The sequence below is a fragment of the Cebus imitator genome, unplaced genomic scaffold (assembly GCF_001604975.1).
Source record: "Cebus imitator isolate Cc_AM_T3 unplaced genomic scaffold, Cebus_imitator-1.0 Scaffold125, whole genome shotgun sequence".
Lineage (NCBI taxonomy): Eukaryota > Metazoa > Chordata > Mammalia > Primates > Cebidae > Cebus > Cebus imitator.
This window is the reverse complement of record NW_016107440.1, coordinates 1,030,995-1,052,836: the sequence shown is the minus strand read 5'-3', so window position 1 is coordinate 1,052,836 and position 21,842 is coordinate 1,030,995.

Genomic DNA, 21,842 nt, shown 5'->3' with positions numbered 1-21,842 from the left:
TATTATTCAAGACCAAAAAGAAAGGAGATACCAAGCCATGAAAAAACGTGCATTCTAATTCACATTTAATTTATATGATTGTTTCACGTGCATCAACTTTGTCTCCCAATATTATTATCAACTTGTTAAGCAAGGATCATTTATTTTAATATAGCTGCACAATGATGTGATTTGTGATTATTAGATTTACAGCTGCCAAAATACTTTTGGATAAATCTGCTTTGGATTGTTTACTATGGTGTTTCAGAGTAAAGGAATACCATATTTTTTCTAAAATTTAACATAAATTTAATTGGTAACTACCATGTACCAGGCAATGTTGGAACAGTTGAGCACACAAAAATTAAAAACACAATTCCTGTCCTTAAGGAATTTATGGTCTACGGGTGAGATTTTGTATAAAACTAACAACTACTAGGCAACATCATTTATTCATCCAACAAAGATTTACTGAGTATGTACTACGCACCAGCCACAGTTCTAGTAATTAGGGAACCATCAGTGAACAAAGCTAAGATCCTGCCCTCATGGATTAACATCCTAGCTGAGTGACAATTTCAAAAAACAAATAAGAAAATTAATTCTAATATGACAGACTGGTGATAAATATGAAACATAAAGCAATATAAGGGATAGTTAATGATGGCGAGGGTACTACTTTTTAGGTAAGATGATCAGGGAAGACCTCAACATCATCCTAAACACCATGGAATGATATATGAGCAGAAATCTGAATAAAGTGAGGGCAAAAACCATGCAGAATCCAGAGGAAGAGTGTTTAGGCAATGGGAACAGCAAGTGCCAAGGATCTCAGCCAAGTGCATGCTTGGCATATTTGGTTAACACTAGGAAGGCATGGGGTCTAAAGTAAAGTGAAGAGAAGACATGGAAAATGTGGTGAAGAGGAACCAAAAGCTTGATGATGAGACCAAGAAAAGGGCTTTGCATTTTATTCTAAATGTTTTGGGAACTTACCAGAGGACTTAGTTTAGGGTTGTGATCTATCTTATGTTGGCTATATGGAGAATAGGCAACGGAGGACAAAAGTAGAGAGAGAGAGAGGTAACTTAGAAGATTCAGAAGCCCAGGCTGATAATGATGGTGACTTGGTCACCATCTAGTCCTGTTTTAAAGGTAAAACCAAATTCTAGTCCTGTTTTAAAGATAAAACCAATGGGATTTAGGATAAATTGGATGAGTAGAGTGATAGAAAAATTAAGAATAAATGTCAAGAATGTACCATGACATATAAATACTTTGAATGTTAAGCCAGAAGAATTAAGAAATTGCTTCTCCATGAGAGTATTTATAAGTGTGTTTTGTGTTTATTTTCCTCAAAAAGTAAAATAAAGCCTAAAGGTGTTTTCCATCAGCAATATAAGTATAAATAAAACATTTTTTACTCTTTGAATCTGATTTTTAAACTATTTCTTAACCAGGGTTAAACAACCTTAGCTATTTAGTCAAAATGTAGTCTTAATGATAAATTATCACTTCTATTTTCTGGTAATATGGTAAATCAGATAGCCCAAATATATTCCCAGTATAAAACATCTAGAAATTATACCAGATATAACAAAAATAATTTTTATTGCAAACCTGCAGGAAGAATAGGAATGTCCAGCAGCCAAAATGAAGAGGAACTGGAAACTAGAATAATGAGTTTGAGCTAACAGTACAGAACTACAGGCATGTTGGCAACATGGTAGACAAGAAAACGGGATTTTAATAGACAGAAAGGAACAGGAAATATGTGATTGGGTCCTCATGAGGAGGTTATAACCTTCAGTAGATGTGTTAAATAGAAAAAAAGACACCCAATATATAGGCATAAAAGATGATAAACTTTTCATCTATGACTAATTTGTGGTGTAGAAAAAGCTCTCCCACAGAAATGTAACTATAGTCTTAGCCTCTTACCAGTTTAGGAAGGAGTCAATTTGCAATTCCTGCTCAGTTCGAGAAACTCCAAGCTAGTAATAGCAAGGTTCATCATTTTTACTACCCTTTGGGTTTTTAAATGGCAGGCACGATGTTCAGTACATAGTGATACCACATCTTCCCAGGTCAAACAAGTTTCCGACAATGAAGAGCTAACTGATGATAAACTTACAATCCAAAACTATGAAACACTAATAAGTAACCTACCATTAACAAAAGCAGAGGAAACAGTCCCCTTTGGGAACTGAGGAGCAAAGGACTTGAAATAGTAGAATCATCAGAAAATAACTATAAAACAAAAATATTTAAAATAAATAAACATAGAAATTTAAAAATAAAAAGCATGAGTAAAGATTGAGGCACTATGCAATAATGACCAGAAGACTTGAAAAATGACCAAATAGAATTTCCAGAAATAAAAATGAAAACTACAATAAATGAATATAATATTGAATAATTGGTTTAAACATTATATTAGGTACCACTGATAAGATTAATAAATGAAAAGATAGATCTGACGTATTATCTGATGACAGCAGGGAAGAATAAAAATAAGAAAAAGAATTAAGAGAATTTAAAATACATGAAGATGAAATCAACCTAAATGCCCATCAATGATAGACTTGATAAAGAAAATGTGGTACATGGCTGGGCATGGTAGCTCATACCTGGAATCCCAGCACTTTGGGAGGTCAAGGTGGGTGGATCACTTGAGGTGAGAAGTTTGAGATCAGCCTGGCTAACATAGAGAAACCCTGTCTCTACTAAAAATATTAAAATTAGCTGGGCATGGTGACATGAGCCTGTAGTCCCAACTACTCAGGAGGCTGAGGCAGGAGAATCATTTGAACCCAGGAGGCAGAAGCTGCAGTGAGCTGAGAAATCACAACACTGTGCTGTAGCCTGGGTGACAGAGTGAAATTTCATGTCAAGAAAAAAAAAAAAGAAAGAAAGAAACTGTGGTACGTATACACCATGGAATACTATGCAGCTATACAAAGGAATGAGATAATGTCCTTTGGAGGGACACGGATGGAGTTAGAAGTCATCATCCTCAGCAAACTAATGCAGGAACAGAAAATCAAGCACCACGTGTTCTCACTTATAAGTGGGAACTGAATGATGAGAACACATGGACACATGGGGTGGAAAACAACACTGGGTTCTGTTGCAGAGAGAGCCTGGTGGGTGGGAGAGCCTCAGGAAGAACAGCTAATGGACGCTGGACTTAACACCTAGGCGATGAGATGATCTGTGCAGCAAACCACCATGGCATATGTTTACTGAGGTAACAAACCTGCACACTCCACACATATACCTCTGAACTTAAATAAAAGTTCAAGAAAATTAAACTAAATTAAATACATGAAGAGATGCTCCATTGCATTCTGTCACATAGGATGCAGCATAATTATTTATACAGATTGCTATGATGAACAGTTAGTTAGATTGCTATGATGGTCTGTTAGGGTTCTCAGAGAACCTCTGAGAATTCTTACGTGTGTGTGTGTGTGTGTGTGTGTGTATGTGTGTGTGTGTGTGTGTGTATTTATAGCTATGGTGTGAATAATTGCACTCCCCAAATTCATATGTAAAATCCTGATCACATGTGAAGGTATTAGGAGATACGACCTTTGTGGAGTGATTAGGTCATGAGGGCAGTCCTTATGAATGGGATGAGTAGATTAGTACCCTTATAAAATAGCCCCAGACAGCAGCCCTGCCCTTTCCACTATGTAAGGACACAGCAAGAAGGTGCTGTCTATGACAAAGCAGGCCCTCATCAGACACCAATCTGCCAGTGCCTTGACCTTGGACTTTCCAGCCTCCAGAAAAGTGAGAAATAAATGTTTGTTATTTATAATCTACCCAGTCTATGATATTTCATTAGAGGAGCCCAGACAGACCAAGACAGATATATAAAGGGAGATTTGTTATAGGAATTAGATCACATGATTATGAAAGCCAAGAATTCCTACAATCTTCTGTCTGCAAGCTGAAGAACAAGGGAAGCCAGTGGTATAATTCTGCCCATGTCCAAAGGCCTGGGAATCAGAGAGTGGTCGTATAAGTCTAGGTCTGCGTTCAAAAGCCTGAGAACCAGGAGCGTGGATGTCCAAGGGCAGGAGAACGTGAATGTCACAGCTTAAGCACAGAGAATAAGCTAGCCCTTTCTCCACCTTTTTGTTCTATGCAGACCCTCAATGAATTGAATGATGCCCACCTTTACTGGGGAGAACCATCGGCTTTACTCAGTTCACCAATGCAAATCCTGATCTTTTCCAGAAACATACACATGGACACACTCACAAATATGGTTTTACCAGGTATCTATGTGTCCTATTGAAGTGGTGGTGTTCTTCTGGAGTAAAACTCAAGGTTTACTGTTCCATGCCAATAATCAAGGACATGGACACACAAGGAATAAGGTTGAGAACAGAGGTTTAGTAGGCGAAAGAAAGAGAAAAACTCTCTCCTGCAGAGAGAGGGGGATCCTGAGTGAGTCCTCTGGCTCACTGTTAAGTGCAGGCTAACACGTACAGTACCACAAGTTAGCACGTTAACCATGAACCAGGTACACCTCTAAGAATCTTTTGAGTTCTTTATCTTCTTTAATTCCTGCAACACCCTTCATAATAGGATATTAGATGAGAATGCTATGTCTCAGACAGTTTGGGTTATGCGATTTAAATTCAGAATAGCTCACCCTTAGTTCTCTTCAATATCCACAGCTACCTTTCCTCTTTGACTCATCTCTCTAATATTTTTTATTTCAGTCCACATTAATGTGCTAAGTTCTTTTTAGTCTGGTTCAGGTTTTTCACTGGAAAGGCCTAAAATTTTAGGAGACTAGGAAGAGTGATAATACTGAGCAGTTTTAAAAGGAAAGGTGATACCGTTTGGTTCTGTGTCCCCACCCAAATCTCTCCTTGAATTGTAATAATCCCCAAGTGTGAAGGGCAGGGCCAGGTGAAAATAACTCATTCGTGGGCACAGTCTCCCTGATACTGTTCTTGTGATAGGAAGTTGTCACAAGATTTGATGGTTTTACAAGCATCTAGCATTTTTCCCATTGGCAGTTCTTCTCTTGCCTGCTGCCATGTATAAGCCATACCTTCCACCTTCTGCCATGATTCTGAGGCCTTCCCAGCCATATGGAACTATGAGTTCATTAAACCTCTTTTTTTTTTTTTTAAATAAATTACCCAGTCTTGAGTATGTCTTTATTAGCAGCATGAGAATAGACTAATACAGAAGGACTATCACAAATACAGAATAAGAAGTGACGTTAGAATGATCTCATAACACTCTACTATTCTTATTTTTGCCTCTGATATCAGATGTTTGGGTAACCACTTCCCTGGAGAGAAACAGAATATATGAACATATTTTATCTCCAGTATCTGAGTATTAAAATTTTTTTTAGCTGTCAGTTTTCTACCCATTTCCAAACTCTCATTCCTGTTCTTTTGAGACCACCAAGACAGCAAATTCTTTTGGCACAAAATTTCTAAGGATTCCAAGAAAGAGTGGAATCACTCATTGGCTTTATATCATTTGAGACAGGAAACAACTAATTGTTCTTGGTCTATTCTTAATTATGCACCTAAAGCATGAACCCCAAAATATGGTTCACAGCTAGGGTGAGCATATGTACCGATTCATTCAGGAGAATCCTAGTTTGGATGAATTTTATAGTAGTATGCTAATGGAGACTTGCCTTAATGAACTGCAATTATTTAAAAATACAAGACCTTTCCTCCATTTCACAGGCAAATAACTCTCAATTCCAACTCTGAATCCCTAGAGATACTGTCTTGATTGATTTGGGGTAGGATTTCATCATCACAATTTTAAAAAAGTTTCATAAAATTTTAATGTAATTAGAATGACCCTACCAATAATTCGAGTTACCGAATGAAACTCGATAATGTCAGAACACTCCTCCTATGCACATATTCACAGATAGGGTTTGAATTCTTTCCATTTAGGGCAACAATGCCTTACAAATAAAAATATTGTCTTGATATAATCATGATTTTTAGTTACTTGCTTTTTACTTATAAATTGTTTAACTCCAATATTAGTAATTTACTTTATTATTTTTACTTTGGTTGTCCCTATGATGCCTAGTGATGTTGATTTACACCTATAATTTGACTCAAACTTTCCCAATAACCAGATGTTCAGACTGCAAGACATTGATACCAACATACCCTAAAGGTACGCATAAAACAGGATTTAGATTAAATGATTCACTTTGTAGTCAACATTTATTGAGCACATATTATGGTGCAGTCACTTTACGAGGTGTTAAGATAGAGGTGCATGCAGTACAGTTTCTGCACTTTTGGAGGGGAAGACAGATATGTGAACAATTCAGAGCAATAAAGTGCTGTAGACTTTCCCATAAATGTAGGTACACTGTGCCGAGAGAATGGTGAGAGGTCTGTCAGGAAATGCCTGGCAAGGCTTCATGGATGATGAAACACTGGCTGAACCCTGGATGCTGTCCTGCTGGACATGGGATAAGAGAAGGTCAGGGCAGAGTACAGAGAAAAAAAAAATATGGGCCAAGGGAACCATGTGAGCAAAGGCGCTGAGGTCAGACACAAGACTGGCTTGGGATTACTAAGGATTGCATGTGTCCCCTCCAAAATTCAAGTATTGAAATTTAATGGAAAATGTGATGATATTAAGAGGTGAGGCCTTGAAGATGTGATTAGACCATGATGGATCCTCTCTCTTGAATGGAATTAAGATCCTTATAAAAGAGACTTCATGCAGCATTTGGCTTTTTTGCATTCTCACTTTTCACATGTGAAAACGCAGCATTCCTCCCCTCTAAAAGATGTAGCATTCAAGGCACCATCTTGGAAGCAGAGAGCAGCCTTCACAAAACATCAAGCCTGCCAGGACCTTAATCTTGGACTTCCTAGTTTCCAGAACTGTGAGAAATAAATTTCTGTGTTTTATAAGTTACCAAGTCTTAGGTGTTCTGTTATAGAAGCACAAACAGACTAAGATAGAAATTGGTACCAAGATTGAAATGTTGGTATAACGAAAACCTAAAACTGTGGAAGCAGCTTTGGAGCTGGGCAATGGGTAGAGGGTGGAACTGTTTTCAAGTGAAGCAGTATTTTAATTCAGACTCTTTACGATTCCAAAGCCTCTCCCCAGATAATTCTACTGGAAAACATTCCAAGGACAGACATTAATATTTAAGAAATACATTTTCATTATCTATTTACATTCCTAATGTGACAGAAAGCAGAACTGAGGGATAAGAAAAACAAAACAAAACAAGGGTTTATTGCTCTGCTGAGCAGATCAACAACGCATTTTTGTTTTGTTTTGTTATGTGAGCTGGCTTTTGCCAGGCAATAGAATTGTTAATTCACTTTATTGAGGTATAGTTGATGTGCAGTAGGACTGCAAGTTTAATGTATACAATTTGACAATTTGATAAGTCTGACATATCAAACTTGTATGATGCCAGTCAAGGTGGTTATGTCCATCACCTTAAGAAGTTTTCTTGTGTCTCTTTCTGGCCTTTTGTTTGTTGTCATCTTTTTTTATTTTTTGAGATCATAACCCTAAGATGTACCTTCTTAACAAATTTTGAAGTGTGCAATGCTGGATTGTTTCCCATAGGCATAATGTCAAAGAGCAGGTTGCTAGAACTTTTTTATCTTGCACAACTGAGACATTCTGCCCATTGAGTAACATCTCTCCACTCCCCCCTCCCTCCAGCGCCTGGCAACTACCACCCTATTCTCTGCTTCTATGAGTTTGAAGCTTTTAGTTTTTACATATAAGTAGAACGATTCCAAATTTGTCCTCATTCTGGCTTATTTCACTGAGTATGCCCTCCATATATTTCTTTTTTTTTTTGAGACGGAGTTTCGCTCATGTTACCCAGGCTGGAGTGCAATGGCGTGATCTCGGCTCACCGCAACCTCCGCCTCCTGGGTTCAGGCAATCCTCCTGCCTCAGCCTCCTGAGTAGCTGGGATTACAGGCATGCACCATCATGCCCAGCTAATTTTTTGTATTTTTAGTAGAGACGGGGTTTCACCATGTTGACCAGGAAGGTCTCGATCTCTTGACCTCGTGATCCACCCGCCTCGGCCTCCCAAAGTGCTGGGATTACAGGTTTGAGCCACCGCGCCCAGCCTGCCCTCCATATTTTAATAGTTGCTTCAAAGTCCCAAATTCCTGGATGTGCCTTTGTAGGTGGCCACAGGGAGGTGCCCAAGAGCAGCATGCCTGTTTTCCCAGGAATTTTAATCTCTGGCATTACAAAATAAAACCATCATTGAGTTGCTGTTTGTTTCAAGTTGGTATCTGGGACTTTCCATGGACTAGCAGTTCTTAAATTGCTGGGTCATTAGTGTAACATTAGGAGTTGAAGGTTCAGGAATGGGGGATTCTAAGAGGATGGCATATAAGTGAAGAGGCCAGCACAGTATCTCAGACACAGCAGGAGCTACATACAGGTATGCTTTCCTTTTCTTCTTCCTTCTTCTTCCTTGCCCCTCTCTGCCTTCACCCCCCTATTTCTCACTCACTCTCTTTTCCTATCGTTTATTTTCATCAAGTCAATAAACCTCCTAGGGAATCAATTTACAGAAATTTCAGAGTAAAGGATATTCCACCAACCAAGAACTGAACCGTGCTCCATGCTTCTGTGGAAGCACACACATAGGCCAGACAAGTCTTTTTAGGAAGCTTGTGGCACATCCCGAAGGAGGAAGAAGTGGACTTCAGTGTTAGATTTCAGTTCAAATCCCAGCCCAACACAAAATCATCAGCTGTGTGGCAGAGGCACTTTCGTACACCCTCCCTGAGCTTCAGTCTCCTTTTTTACAAAGCAAGGGCAATCCCTGCCTCTAGGGGGACGCAAGAAGTTCATGAGGAAACATGGGAAAGCACCACCAATAGTCCCTTGTCTTGTAAGCACTGATAAACTCTCTAGTTAAAACAAAAGCCCTCCACTGGCCTTTATTGGGGAGGCTTAGGTTGAGAAGCAAAAACTTGACCTCTTAATAATGCTCAACTCTAGTAGATCTACGTTTCCTTGAGGAACAGCCCAGCCTGCACAGCATGCCTTGCTCTGTGGGGCAGGCCCCTCAGCAAGTCCCATGGGGCTCAGAGAGGAAAGAGGAGAGGGCGCACATCAACTCTGTTTACCTTTGGGGCCGCAGACTTGCCACTTCTTCCCATGGAAATTCACTTATGAGAAAGTCTTCTGGTTGGACTGATTAGGCATAAGGGGTTTAACTTAATATACATATGTAGAACGTGTGTGTGCATGTGTACCAGGGTAGAGGACAGGCCAGGGACCTCTTTACCTATTATATAAATCATGAACCATAAATAATTTAACAGAATCCTCCCCCAAATCATGCCCTTCTAAACCTGTATGTGTGTGCATGCAAAAACACGTAGGAAATGAAGAAGATGGTAATTCTAGCATCAGGGTAGCCAGAACAGAAAACATGTAAAGTTTATTGATGATCTTGGGGGGATGCTAAGTTTGGTTTATGCCTCATGTCTACCAAAACATAGATGCTTAATAGCTTGGCTGGTTGACTATATTTAATCATCCTTGTCACAGGATCTTTGATGGAGCCAGGATTTCCTGCAAAAATACGAAGAGCTAGACTTGGCAATACAGACCTGGGGGTCAGCTCCATAAGGGTTACCTCATTGCAGCCTGCAGGCCAGCAGATTCCCACAGCAGAAGGAGATGCTGTTATGACAAGCCAGGCTTGTCCCAGCTTGGACTCATGCCAGCCATATCCTTTGCCTGGAATGCTCTTCCCTCAGGTCTAAGGACCAACTTCTGTGGCTAAGTCAGTTTTCAGATTAAATGTCACCTCTTTACACTGCCTTTCCGTGATTGTCCATTCTACAGTGGTCCAATGCAGCCTCTCCATCACACCCCCCTTTTATTTTCTTTAGAACATTTCCCATGTCCTGAAAGTTTCTTGTTTATTTGCTTAGTGCTTATGTCCCCTTCACTAGAATTTAAGCTCAATGAGAACAGCAACTTTGTGTTTTCATTTGTCTCATTAGCTCCTGGCACAGTGTCCTGCAGTAATGGAACAATAGGAACTCAACAAATATTTGCAGAATGTTAAGGGAAGATATTATGCTTTCTTGTACCATAAGACCGAAGTGCTCTGCTTAACTTTTAATGAGGAAATGGTAGCCACTTTAAAAAAAAAGCAACAGAAAAAGCAACTGAATAAAAGCATATGCTTTTAAAATCTTGCTTCCGTGTTAAATTTTTGCAAAGGAGATATAATTAAAGTGTTTCAGTCTCCCCCTGGACCTCTGACAGCAAAATTAGCATGAAGGAGAACAGTACATAATAGAAAGTGAAGGTAAGCATTAAAGTGTTGTTTGTCTCATGCAAATTGCACAATCTAATTCTGATTCATGATGGAGGGGGAAAAAAACCCTCTCTTTTCCTGAAGTCTTAGAATTGATCAATGTCATTTGAAATCTTCAGAAATGCCTTAACTTTGGGTGTGGACTTTATATAAAGGAGTATCTACTGGACACTTCTGAAATGCTGTCAACTATCCTAGGCACTGGGGTAACAATGATAAGAAGACCAAGTTCTTTCTCTCCCCTCACAAGGAGTTCACAGTTTATAGGGTGGTAGAGATAAGCAACACAACTGTGTGAGAAGCAGTATAAATATGGGGTGTCACAAAAGCCCGGGGGATGTGCTGGTGGCTTTGTGAAAAATGTGACTTCGCAGTAACAAAGTTGAGGAAAATTTAACAGTCTTCAAAAATGTGCCTTAATAGTAACAGCAGCTGATGGATAAATAAGAAACGTGCAGAAGTGAAGTTTAACAATGGACTTTGAGCAGGTGTGATGAGTCAGTCAATCACCATGCTTTCACGGAGTTCTGCCCCCGTACCAGAACTCTCCTGAGTGCTATGCGTTCATCCCTCAAGACGCTCAAAGCTCACCATTCTGCTGGGTCAGTGAAGGCATCCAAAATGCACATAAAATTGCCCTCTTCCTTCAGTGTGTTTTGGATCTCAGTGATTCACAAGAAGAGTGTCTGTCGGCACTGGCAAAGCAATCGGGGTGTCTTATTTTACTCCACTGGCAGGCAGATCTTCTAGCCAGACTCTCAAAGAAGGTTGAAATGGGAAATGAGTCTGTCGTATAAACTCAAAGGCCATCCCCAGGTTCTGCGAATTGACTCCATCCTTTGGGAAAATGTGTGTCCTCACTTCTGTTGCTGTTGCAGCAGATAGCTTCCCTTCTGAAAACCCATTCATCTCTCTCTGTTTTGTATGCATCTCCCGGATCAGGCCCAAGTTCTGCTGAGATGGGTGGGGTAATTTGATTTATGACAGCAGAGAAATAGGCTTTCAGTTATTTTTTGAGTCAGAGACATCTTAGAACTCCAAAATAAATGATGACAGGAAGTACAGCCCATGCCAAATGCCCTGCGTCGTGTTGAGTTAGGGTGTCAGATTTAAAGAGAATGTTGATAGCATTTGCTCATTAAGAAGTTTGCTACTTCCTTGCTCAGGAGGGCATGAGATTGAATCCTCTAAAATGTTTATCCTCTTCCCCGTTTTTGGTTCCTTTCCTTAAACCTGGCTTCTTGAATTTCTTCTTCCTGTCACTACAGTTTTGGTTCAAGTGATTTCAGGGAGAATGACGTAGCCAGAATAATGCTGCAGTTGCTAGCTCTGCACAGCCTGGCTGGTGTTCACTGCAGCTCTTCCCAGTGGTGCCTGGATGGGCGTGTGTGTTGTGGGGATGATGGTGAAAGCGAGGCCACTGACACCGCTAATAGGGATGGGGGAATCAGACAGCTGAGCTGACTGGAAGATCCTAGCTGGCACGCTGCCATCACACATACACCTGGCAGTGAGTACACACCATCCCTGCCTCTGTAAGTCCTATCTGACTGTAGTTCATCCAATAACCCAAAGACAGAGCTCCACATTCCTGGAGTTAGCAGTCCCAGAAATGAAAACCAACATTTCCTGTGTACTTACAGGCAGAAAACATTAAGAATGCTTTATCCTGACAAGCAGAAAATATCAATGAATTCAGTGAGGGTTTAAATATAGTGCCTAACCTTATTAAGAAGAGATTGGAGATATTTGGGCCATGTCATCAAAGCTTTTAAATCAACATTATGGGAAGTAACTCCCACAGATCTTGCCAAAGACAGATATATGGGTTGCAGTTTTGATATACAGAATGGAATTTGGGAATGTACTTATGTCTAAAGGGTCCCAGAATGTTTTTCGTTTTTTGTTTTTTTTTTTTTTTCAGTTAGAGTGAATTATTACACATACTTAAATAGAAAGATGAAGACAACAGCAGTGGAAATTAACAGTAAAGAACCACCCCTTTTCCCTTCCGTATACACCTTGCTTCAACTACCACCATCACGATCACAACCATGGGTAACTGGCACCATCATGGACCCAACACAAGGAAGTCTATTTACAGACATGATCTCATTTAACCATTACAGAAAAACCCACCAAGAAAATATTCTTATCATTTCCATTCTACAGATGGAAAAAGCTGAGTTTTCGAAAGGCTGTAAGCTGACCCATGGTCCCATAGTTGGTAAATCGCAGAGTCTGTCTTAACAAGCTGTGTGATTTCAAAGACCTTGCTCTCTGACATAATACAGTTTTCTCTGAACGAGAAGTGGGATGTTCCACTTTCCCTCCATTAAGTATTTCCCAGGCTTTGGTTTGACCTCTCATCGGGATCACGCATTTCCAGCTTTCAACTAATGGTTTATTCTTATATGTATCATCCGGCCTTTCTTAAAACATAAACCCATGCACAAAACAAATGCCGCTAATCAAAAACCAGATCAAGACAGCATCTTTAAGTTTTGCCCTTAAAAAAATTCCTTCCAAAAGAATGATATATTACACTGCTTGGTGTAATGCTAACCTCCTCCCCTTCAGTTATTTGCTTGAGTGATTCACTCTTCTCTGTTCCTGTCCTTTCTGTAAAGCCTGATGAAGTTCACTTGAAGCCTGGCAATTTGGAGGCTTTTTCAGTTCTTCCTTAGGAACAGCTGGCAGTGATTTATTTCCTACCTGTGAGCTGTATAGACCAGGCTTCTTCCTTGCAGCCGACTAAGTCAAGTAGTTGGTCTTGACTTAGGCCGAGATATATTTTCCGAATTTGTTGATGAACCCAGTCAGTTTCCTGCTAGCCTCTGGCTCTTTCCAGCCAGAATTATCTGCATTGGGGTTTACTAGATGCTTCCATGGGGCCTTGTTTATCCAGGTTAAATTGTTAATGCTGCTGCAACCTCTGTTTTTCCCTCCAGATTATGATTCCATGGCAGGGGCAAATTTATAGTCACTTTTGTGGTTCTGGTGCCTAGGGTGGGCCAGGTATGGTGAATAAAACTGCTCTATTAAAGGGAGGGAGGGAAAGAAGGAAGGAAGGAAGGAAGGAAGGAAGGAAGGAAGGAAGGAAGGAAGGAAGGAAGGAAGGAAGGTGGCCAAAGGGAGAGAGGAAGGAAAGGAGGAAGACAGGGAAGGAGGAAGAAAGGAAGACATGGAGTTATTGTCATTGAGTTTTTCTTTGTATGATTTACTTTCTGGTGAAGTTATTTGAAGCAGAGAGAGGATGGAGACGAAGGGGCTGAAGTTCTCCACCTGACCTCTTGGACTTCTCCAAAAAATGGGATTTAATGGGAAGACCACCAATTCAGAAACTAGATTGTTGGGGTTCGGAATTTCAAGTCTGTGACTCACTATGTGGATGACTATGGGCAAGTTTCTTAACTTCTGTGTTCCTCAGTTCCCTCCTCTATAAAAGTAGAGAAAATGAAGGTATCTGTTCCATAGGAGTTTACTGAGGAATATGTGAGTAAATGTAAAGACTGGGAGAAGTGCCAACACATAGAAAGAATGAGTTTACAATTGTTGCTGTTATGAGAAAGCATTTAGCTGTAAAAATATAGGGACTTGTCCCCAAGAAAAACATTCATTCGTTTTCTAAACATTCTTCAGATGCCTGATTTCTGCCATGCATTGTGCTAGGCATCAGGGAAGAATCCTAATCAAGATAGGGATGCTATAAAGTTTATATCATTTTTCCAAAGGAAAAGAGCAGAGCGTTTGGAGGGGGAAGAAGGTGGAGGTGGGGCTGGGGAGAGAAGTCTGCTTTGGGGTCAGCCAGTGAGCAAAGCAGATCTGGTGACACTCCTGGCTTCCAGGCCCACATGTGCTGCCTACACCTGGCCAACTCTTTCTTTTCTGCTCCAGAGCCACTGGGAGCACTTCAGAAATCATCAGATATGAGCACGGGGAGGTGGTGCTGTTGGACATCAAGACCAGACTTTCCTGAATGCCTGTTGCAAACAGCACAGTGCAGAGGTTCTCCAAGGCAGCTCCGTCGGTGGGAGATACGAGCAGGCATGGAACAGGGCAAAGGCGGGAGCACCAGCAGGGTGTCTCCCTGGAGATGGCTGAGGATGAAGCCCTGCCTTGGTTGGGGAAGGCTTGGAGCTAATTCCATTTGAACATCCATGTTGCATGCACTTGGAGCCTGCTGATGTCCAAGGTCATTTGGGTTACACAAATAAATAAGGATTGTGCATGTTTTTCTGTTTACTGTGACCATTTTCATAAAAACTTCAATTTCTTCCATCTGTGCCTAAAATCTATAGAGAGTTAAAGTATAAACCAGTCTCTTGGGCCCTTCCTCATTTGTTTTTTACTTGGAGTGTGTAATATCTGATAATTGCCTTTTTATTCTCAGTATATTATTAAGAATTGATTTCTGTGTTTTTCATTTTTAGCATGCATTTTGTGTTTCTGGTCTAAAATTGCTATGATACTATATATTTCTTGAGAAGGATCCATTTTTAAATCTTTTTAGCCTCTGGAAATATGAGACCTCTTTGGTATTTTGGGATCTTTGTATGAACAAGATGTCAAATTCTTGATTTCATTATATCATTGAAGGCCTGGGAATGGCTGCTATTGTGAGCAATAATAAAGATCTGGTTTTCGTTAAGAAGGAAAGACAGACAATGATAAGAACCAGAAATTATCTGTATACATTTTTACATGAGACTTCTGTTTTCTTCCATATTTGAAATTTACCAGATACTCTCTGCAAGAAGGGGCTCTATTTAAGAGAATAGGGCTGATGGACTTGGAAAGATAATATTACCTTATTTATAGAAGTCACCTCTGATTGTATCAATTTTACTGACAAGTGTGTGTATACATATATTTAATAATGTTTCATATAATATATATTATTGCAGGAAGAAAATTTTCTAATTTTATTTACTATGTATGAAGATTATTGTATACTATAGTGTACAATAAAATATTATAGCATATATTATAATAAACATTTTTATATGTTTACTATGTTATTCACTATACATAGTATATAAAAATTGGCTATATCTGTTTATTATATATAAGACTATCATAATATTTAATATATATAATACTTATTACATATTCAATAAAATGGGGAGGGGTTATTCCTGGAAAAGAAAATTTAAACCACTAGCCAGATACTCTGAATAATTAGTGATTTCCCTCTTGCCTTTAATCCCAAACAGTTAATATGTATGTTCATGTGAAAATGGCCAAGTCATGGACTATAAATATAGGCAAGTAATATGACTTGTGCAAAAGACGTATTTAAAGATTACTGTTTCTGGAGTGATACAAGCTGATGTAAGCATAGTTAACGTTCAGGGTTGCCCTCAAATACCAGGTGATAATGACCTGACCATGCCCTCCCACCTTCTCACCCTGGATGGCCACTGGCTGGTAACCCACTCTTCCCATGAGCTCTTCTGCCTCCTGCCAGCTGCCCCTGATGGGAGGATCCTGGAGGATCCCCTGCCCCCAAGCAGCTCCTCTATGACGCCAACATTTAGAAAGATCAGAAATGACCTCATATGACAATGGCTTGGACGCAGCACAATCTTTCAAGGTGGATGGCAGGTATGTCTCTTTTTTTTTAATTTTTTTGAGACTAAGTCTCACTCTGTCACCTGGGCTTGAGTGAAGTGGCTCGATCTCGGCTCACTGCAACCTCTGCCTCCCAGTTCTAGCGATTCTCCTGCTTCAGCCTCCCAAGTAGCGGGGACTATAAGCACCTGCCACCATGCCAGACTAATTTTTTCTATTTTTTTTTAGTAGAGATGGGGTTTCACCATGTTGGCCAGGCTGGTCTTGAATTCCTGACCTCGTGATCTGCCCGCCTCAGCCTGGGATAACAGGCAAGAGCCACTGTGCCTGGCTGGCAGGTGTGTCTTCCATGTAAACATTCCCATTCCCTCTGACTAGGTGTGTCTTCCTTGTGTCCTAGCCCTGTGTCAGGTTGCTTTTGTTTTTCTCATGGCACTTAGGATTGGTGAGCTTTTGGAGAGCAGAAAATTAATTATCTTTTAAAAGTCCCTCCTCACCACTTAACCCTCTATGCCCTGCCAGATTATAAAAAAGTGATATTGAATGAATTCATGGAGAAGAATGGAACAAAATGTCAAGTGGGATCTGTGGGGTTTTTTTTTCTGTTTTGTTTTGTTTTTTAATCATGCATTACCTGAGCACCACGTTGGTGGAAAAAAAAAAAAAAGTTTTCTTCTGCGTCTTTGTCAAGTGGACAAGCCACAATACTGGGAACTGATCTTGTAATTTAATGCTGATTTTTCTCTCTGAATTATACTGTCATTGATGTTAATTCATCTTCCTTCTTCTCCTCCTCCTCCTCTACATCCTTGTTCTTCCTTCTCCCTCGCTCTCTCTGTCTCTTTTTCTCTCCCTCCCTCTTGGGCTGCCAGATAAAATTCAGGACCCTCAATTACATTTTAATTTCAGATAAGCAATGAATAATTTCTTAGTAAAAGAATGCACCAAATGTTGCACAGGACATATGTATACTAAAAATTATCCCTTGTTTAATAAAAAAATTAAACTTTGTATTCTTTATTTTTACTTGCTAAATCTGGCAACTCTACCTCTTTCAATATTTTTCAGTACCTTAAAGAATAGAAAAATAAAAACTGATTCTATAGAAACCTCCTAGTCTTTGGCCCTATTGTCAAAACCCCAAATCTACCATATTCTTAAAAGTTCTTGAGAAAAGAAGGCACACATTGTAAATGAAACTGGGCAATGGAATCAGAGGTCATCTACTTCTAACATCAGGAACATAGCACACACACACCATGCTATTTTTTTTTTTAAAGGGGGAATTACACAGCTGAAGGAGAAGCAAGGTAGCATTAACTTTCCTGTGAAGGACTATGGGGCACCCAGTTTAGAAAAATAGTAAGAGAAATTCAATAGGGAGGCATTTTTCTTGCAGTTGATAATTTTTCTCAGGCACACTGTGGATGGCACCCAGGATAATTTGGAAGATTTAGAGTTACTGTACAAGGGCCGTCTTGAGGATGGTCTTTAACTTTTCTTCCTGTGTTCCTATTGCAAGGACAGCCTCATCTTTTAAAAATATTTTTAATTGTTTTAATTTTCAGAGACAGGGTCTTGAAAGGCTGGAGTACAGTGATCATAGCTCACTGTAACCTTGAACTCCTTGGCTCAAGTGATTCTCCCACCTTAGCCTCCCAAGTAGCTTAGATTACAGGTGCGCACCATCACACCCAACTTAAACAATTCTCTTTTGTAGACACAGGTTCTCGCTATATTGCCCAGACTGCTCTCAAAGCCCCCTGGCCTCAGGAGATCCTCCGGTCTCCACCTCCCAAAGTGCTGGAATTACAAGCACGAGCCACCACACCGACCAGCCTTACCTTAATATGAGAAAAACTGAAACTATAACGGTGCCATGTTTTCATATTTGTTGTGCTGGTTTTTGAAAGGCATGCATTTCTAGAATGCTGTCTCACTTTAGACAGATAGAGAACAACATGTAAGCTTTTCACCCAGCAAAGAGAACAGAAAGGAGACTTCACTGGAGCCAGGAGCCCAGAGTTCCAGCTCAGCAGTGCTGCTAACTGGCTGTGGGATCCTAAATATACCAGGCAGCGTCTCTGAACCCTACAAGGGAGTCAGCATGAAATCTCTCACACCTTTTCTTGTTCACAGTCCTATGATTTACAGAATGATTCAAAAACATTCGCATCATGTCTCCTTCATGAAAGTCTCCCTGCCACAATGCTGGGGTTCCTGGCTTTTGTCCTATCTCATTCTGCGTCTCTCCCCTTTGCTCTGCATATTCAAAAGTAGGGAAAAGTTCTGTGGAAAGCCCCTGAAATAGCAACAGCCGAGGAGCCGACATGGAGTCCGCTCGGCTCCACTGGGCCCAGACCCTGCCAAATACTTGTCATCAAGCCACCAGTCATACATGGGAAGGGACCAGTGCTCAGCGGCTGCGGCTTAGACTTGTGACTGGTGCTATTAGCCTCCCCAGAGAACCAGTGCCAAGGAGGAAGTTCCTCAGAGAGCCCCTAGGAAACCAAAATACCAGCTAAAGCAAAAAGTCTGGCCTGGCCAGCAGCTGATTAACCACTTGTGTCCTGACTGGGGTGCGGGTGGAAGGGTGCGTGGCGGTGCCCTCTCCATCCTGATTCCCAGAGCTCCCATGGCAACTCTGAGGGGTCCTTGAAAGAACCCTTAGCCTGGAAAATTTTATCAATTTTGTGCCGAGAATCAGTCTTGGGCATCACCCCAAATTTACAAGGTGGTAGAATTCTGGACCTTGAACATTGACTGCTGGTGCCCAGAGGCGAACTTTTGATGAAAACCCTGTGATAGGCTTTACATTTTGAACCTTGAAATCACTGTACTGAACAGGGAATAACTGAAACCTTAGCAGAGGACTTGCTCAAGAAGAAAGTGGTTTCTGGTTACTGGTACCTAGGAATAGGAGTTGTTCGTGGTAACCATTCCCAGCTTTGTCGGTCAAGAAACCCCTAGAAATAAAGGTGGTTCTCCCTCTGTATGATGGTGGTTTGTAACTTTTTTGAATCCAGTTTAGTAAAAGTACTAACAAGGACAATTATTCTTTGAAAAACAGAACTATATATTACCCTGAATTCAATGTATTGCTTCTCTTAAAAATTAATCTGACATACACTTTTTTCTAACACTAAAATCTGGGATGTAAATATGTTCTGAAATATGGGCTGCAGTTTCCACTAAGAGATAAAAAATTCACATCTTCAAAGATATGCCATCTGCAATAAAAATCACAAGGTCGCTGGATTTAGGAATGCAATGCTACTGTGATTTCAGTTAAAGGAGGAAAATAATACAGATCTTCTTTCTCATGGTGCTTGCAGTTTACAGAGGGCTCTTCCTTCTATCTGTTTAAGTCTGCTAACATATCTAAAAACCCACGATCTTCCAAACTTTGGAACAGGCATTGAAAATATGAAGGTATCTAAGAAAATTCATCAAAGTGGGTTAGTGTCCTGTGGGATGGGCAATAGACAGGAACAGGTCATTAAAATACAGTGCCTTAGATGAAAAGTATATGTGCTGTGCCGAAAAGCAAGAAGAATCCCTAATCTAGGTGGGGTGGGGCTAAGGCTTTCTGAGGAGATGATTCTATTGAGAGCTTACAATAATCCTAATATTCCCTATTTGTTTGTTTATTTTTAAAGGCAGGGTCTCATTCTGTTGCTTGGACTAGAGTGCAGTAGTGCCATCAAGGCTCACTGCAGACTCAACCTCCCAGACTCAAGTGATCCTGCCACCTCAGCCTCCCAAGTAGCTGGGACTACAGGTGTGCGCCTTCACATCCATGTAATTTTTTGATGTTTTATTGAGACAAGGTCTCACTATGTGGCCCAAGCTGGTCTCAAACTCCTGAGCTCAAGTGATCCTTCCACCTCAGCCTGCCAAAGTGCTGGGATTACAGACCTGAGCCACCATGCCTGGCTATAATTCTAATATTGTCATTTAAAAGAGAAGAAAATCAAAGTTGAGAAATTCATCCGTGTATTTCTTACAAAGAGTGGAGGCAACACTTGAATCCATATCAACGACAAGTCCCTGCTCTTTCCACCATATTGGTAACAAATTTTTGCTTTTACTGTTTCTAAAAAAAATTACTAATGCAATCAATTCAATCACTTTTTAAAAAGTGGGAATGTATTTCTTTTCTCCTAAGCTTCTATTCCATAAGCATCCTCATCTCGACAGCATACTCCAGATTTAAATATCTTACACATCAAGAAACTTTATAGCTGGAACATCTAACAATGTTAGCTTTTTTTCCTATATTCCATCAGCATATAAAATCCTGGAGTTTTTTTTCCCTCTGGAAACAGCAGACTTGAATATGAAAATTAGAAGTGACTTAATAATAAAGCCAGGCCTTTGAGGAATCAGGGTGTGGATTGCATAAAGCAAGTAAGATCTCAGCTAAATGTTGAGGTCAATACGTTATTCCAGAAGTCAGAGTCTTTAGAAAATTCTTCAAGTTGGAACGTAAGACTAAATAAAAGGACGTTAGTGAGTTGTATAATCTGAATTCTCTTGCCCATGCACATGAGTGTGGAAGGTCGGGAAAAGTAGAGAAATTCCTCTCATACATTGATAAGGCAGGAGATGAATGAGAAGGATTCCAGATAAAAGCCCAGAAACTGTATGAGTCCCTGGAGCCAGATCGTATCATACCTAGAGTACTGAGCATGGAGTAAGGCTTGTAAGAAATGAGAAACCTTTACCACACGTAGGCTAGCATTTTCCAGACAGTGGCTTGTAAATATTGCTGCTCCAAAATCCACAAGGGAAACAGGGCATAAATTACAAACAAGAGGCAGAATTTAAGCATGAATGGTGATTTGAGCACCCGTGTTGGAAATACACTACAATCTTGGGTGAATTTCTATTGGATGTACAGCAGCAGGGTCCAAACTGAAGAAAGACACTCTCAGTGACTGTGGAAATGATCAGTGTCTCAGTTCTTGCAAATGCTAAAGAAAGGGGCGGATTGGTATCTAGTGCCTAGCACTTTTAACCAGTATCCCTTCGATTACCAACAAGATTACATTTTTATGTTTTAATTAATATTTCATATTTATTATGCATATTTTTGTAAATAGCTTATTCATTTCCTTTGTCAATTTTTATATTGGAGTGCTTAGCTTTTTTGTCTAATATGAAATCTTAAGAGTTTTTGTTTCTTATTTTTAAACAAAAGTTATTTACCCACTTGCTTGTTAACACATAGCAAGCAAATTTTTCCTTGGGGATATAATTATTCTATTTTATGTATGGTTAATTACATGCTTCAACACCATTTATGGATTAATTCATGCTTTTCCAAACCATTTTAATTACTACAATGTCATTAAAAGAAGAGACTTTCTACTTCTTTTTAATTTTTCATAAACGTCATGCTTAGTTTTCTAAGTAAGTTTTAAATATTTTCTAAGCAGTCAAATTTGATTGGGACAGTATTTATGAGTTAATTTGGGACAATTATCTCCATTCTATTTTGATTCTTTATATCAAAATGCTCAATATTTATATATTATTTTATTTTACTTTTATAGTCTGACAATTTTATGTATTATACATTTTTTGTTGCTTGTTTCTGGGAATATATTTTTCATATTAAAAATGTCTATAATACATATAAACAGTAGTTTGGATAAATGAAAAATTCTAGGTTAGAAATTATTTTCTTCAACATTTCAAAACATATCACTCAGAATTTCTGGCCATCCATTGTTTCAGCTGAGATGACTCATGTCAATCTATTTTTTTTTCCTTCATAGATAAGCTGTTTTTTTTTTTTTCATTAGAAGCTCTTAGAATTTTCTCTTTCATTCTCTCTTCTTAAATTTCACTATAATGTTCTAGATACGGGTTCCTCTTAAATGTTTTGCCCATTTTTGCAACTTTATAAGCTGAGATTTTT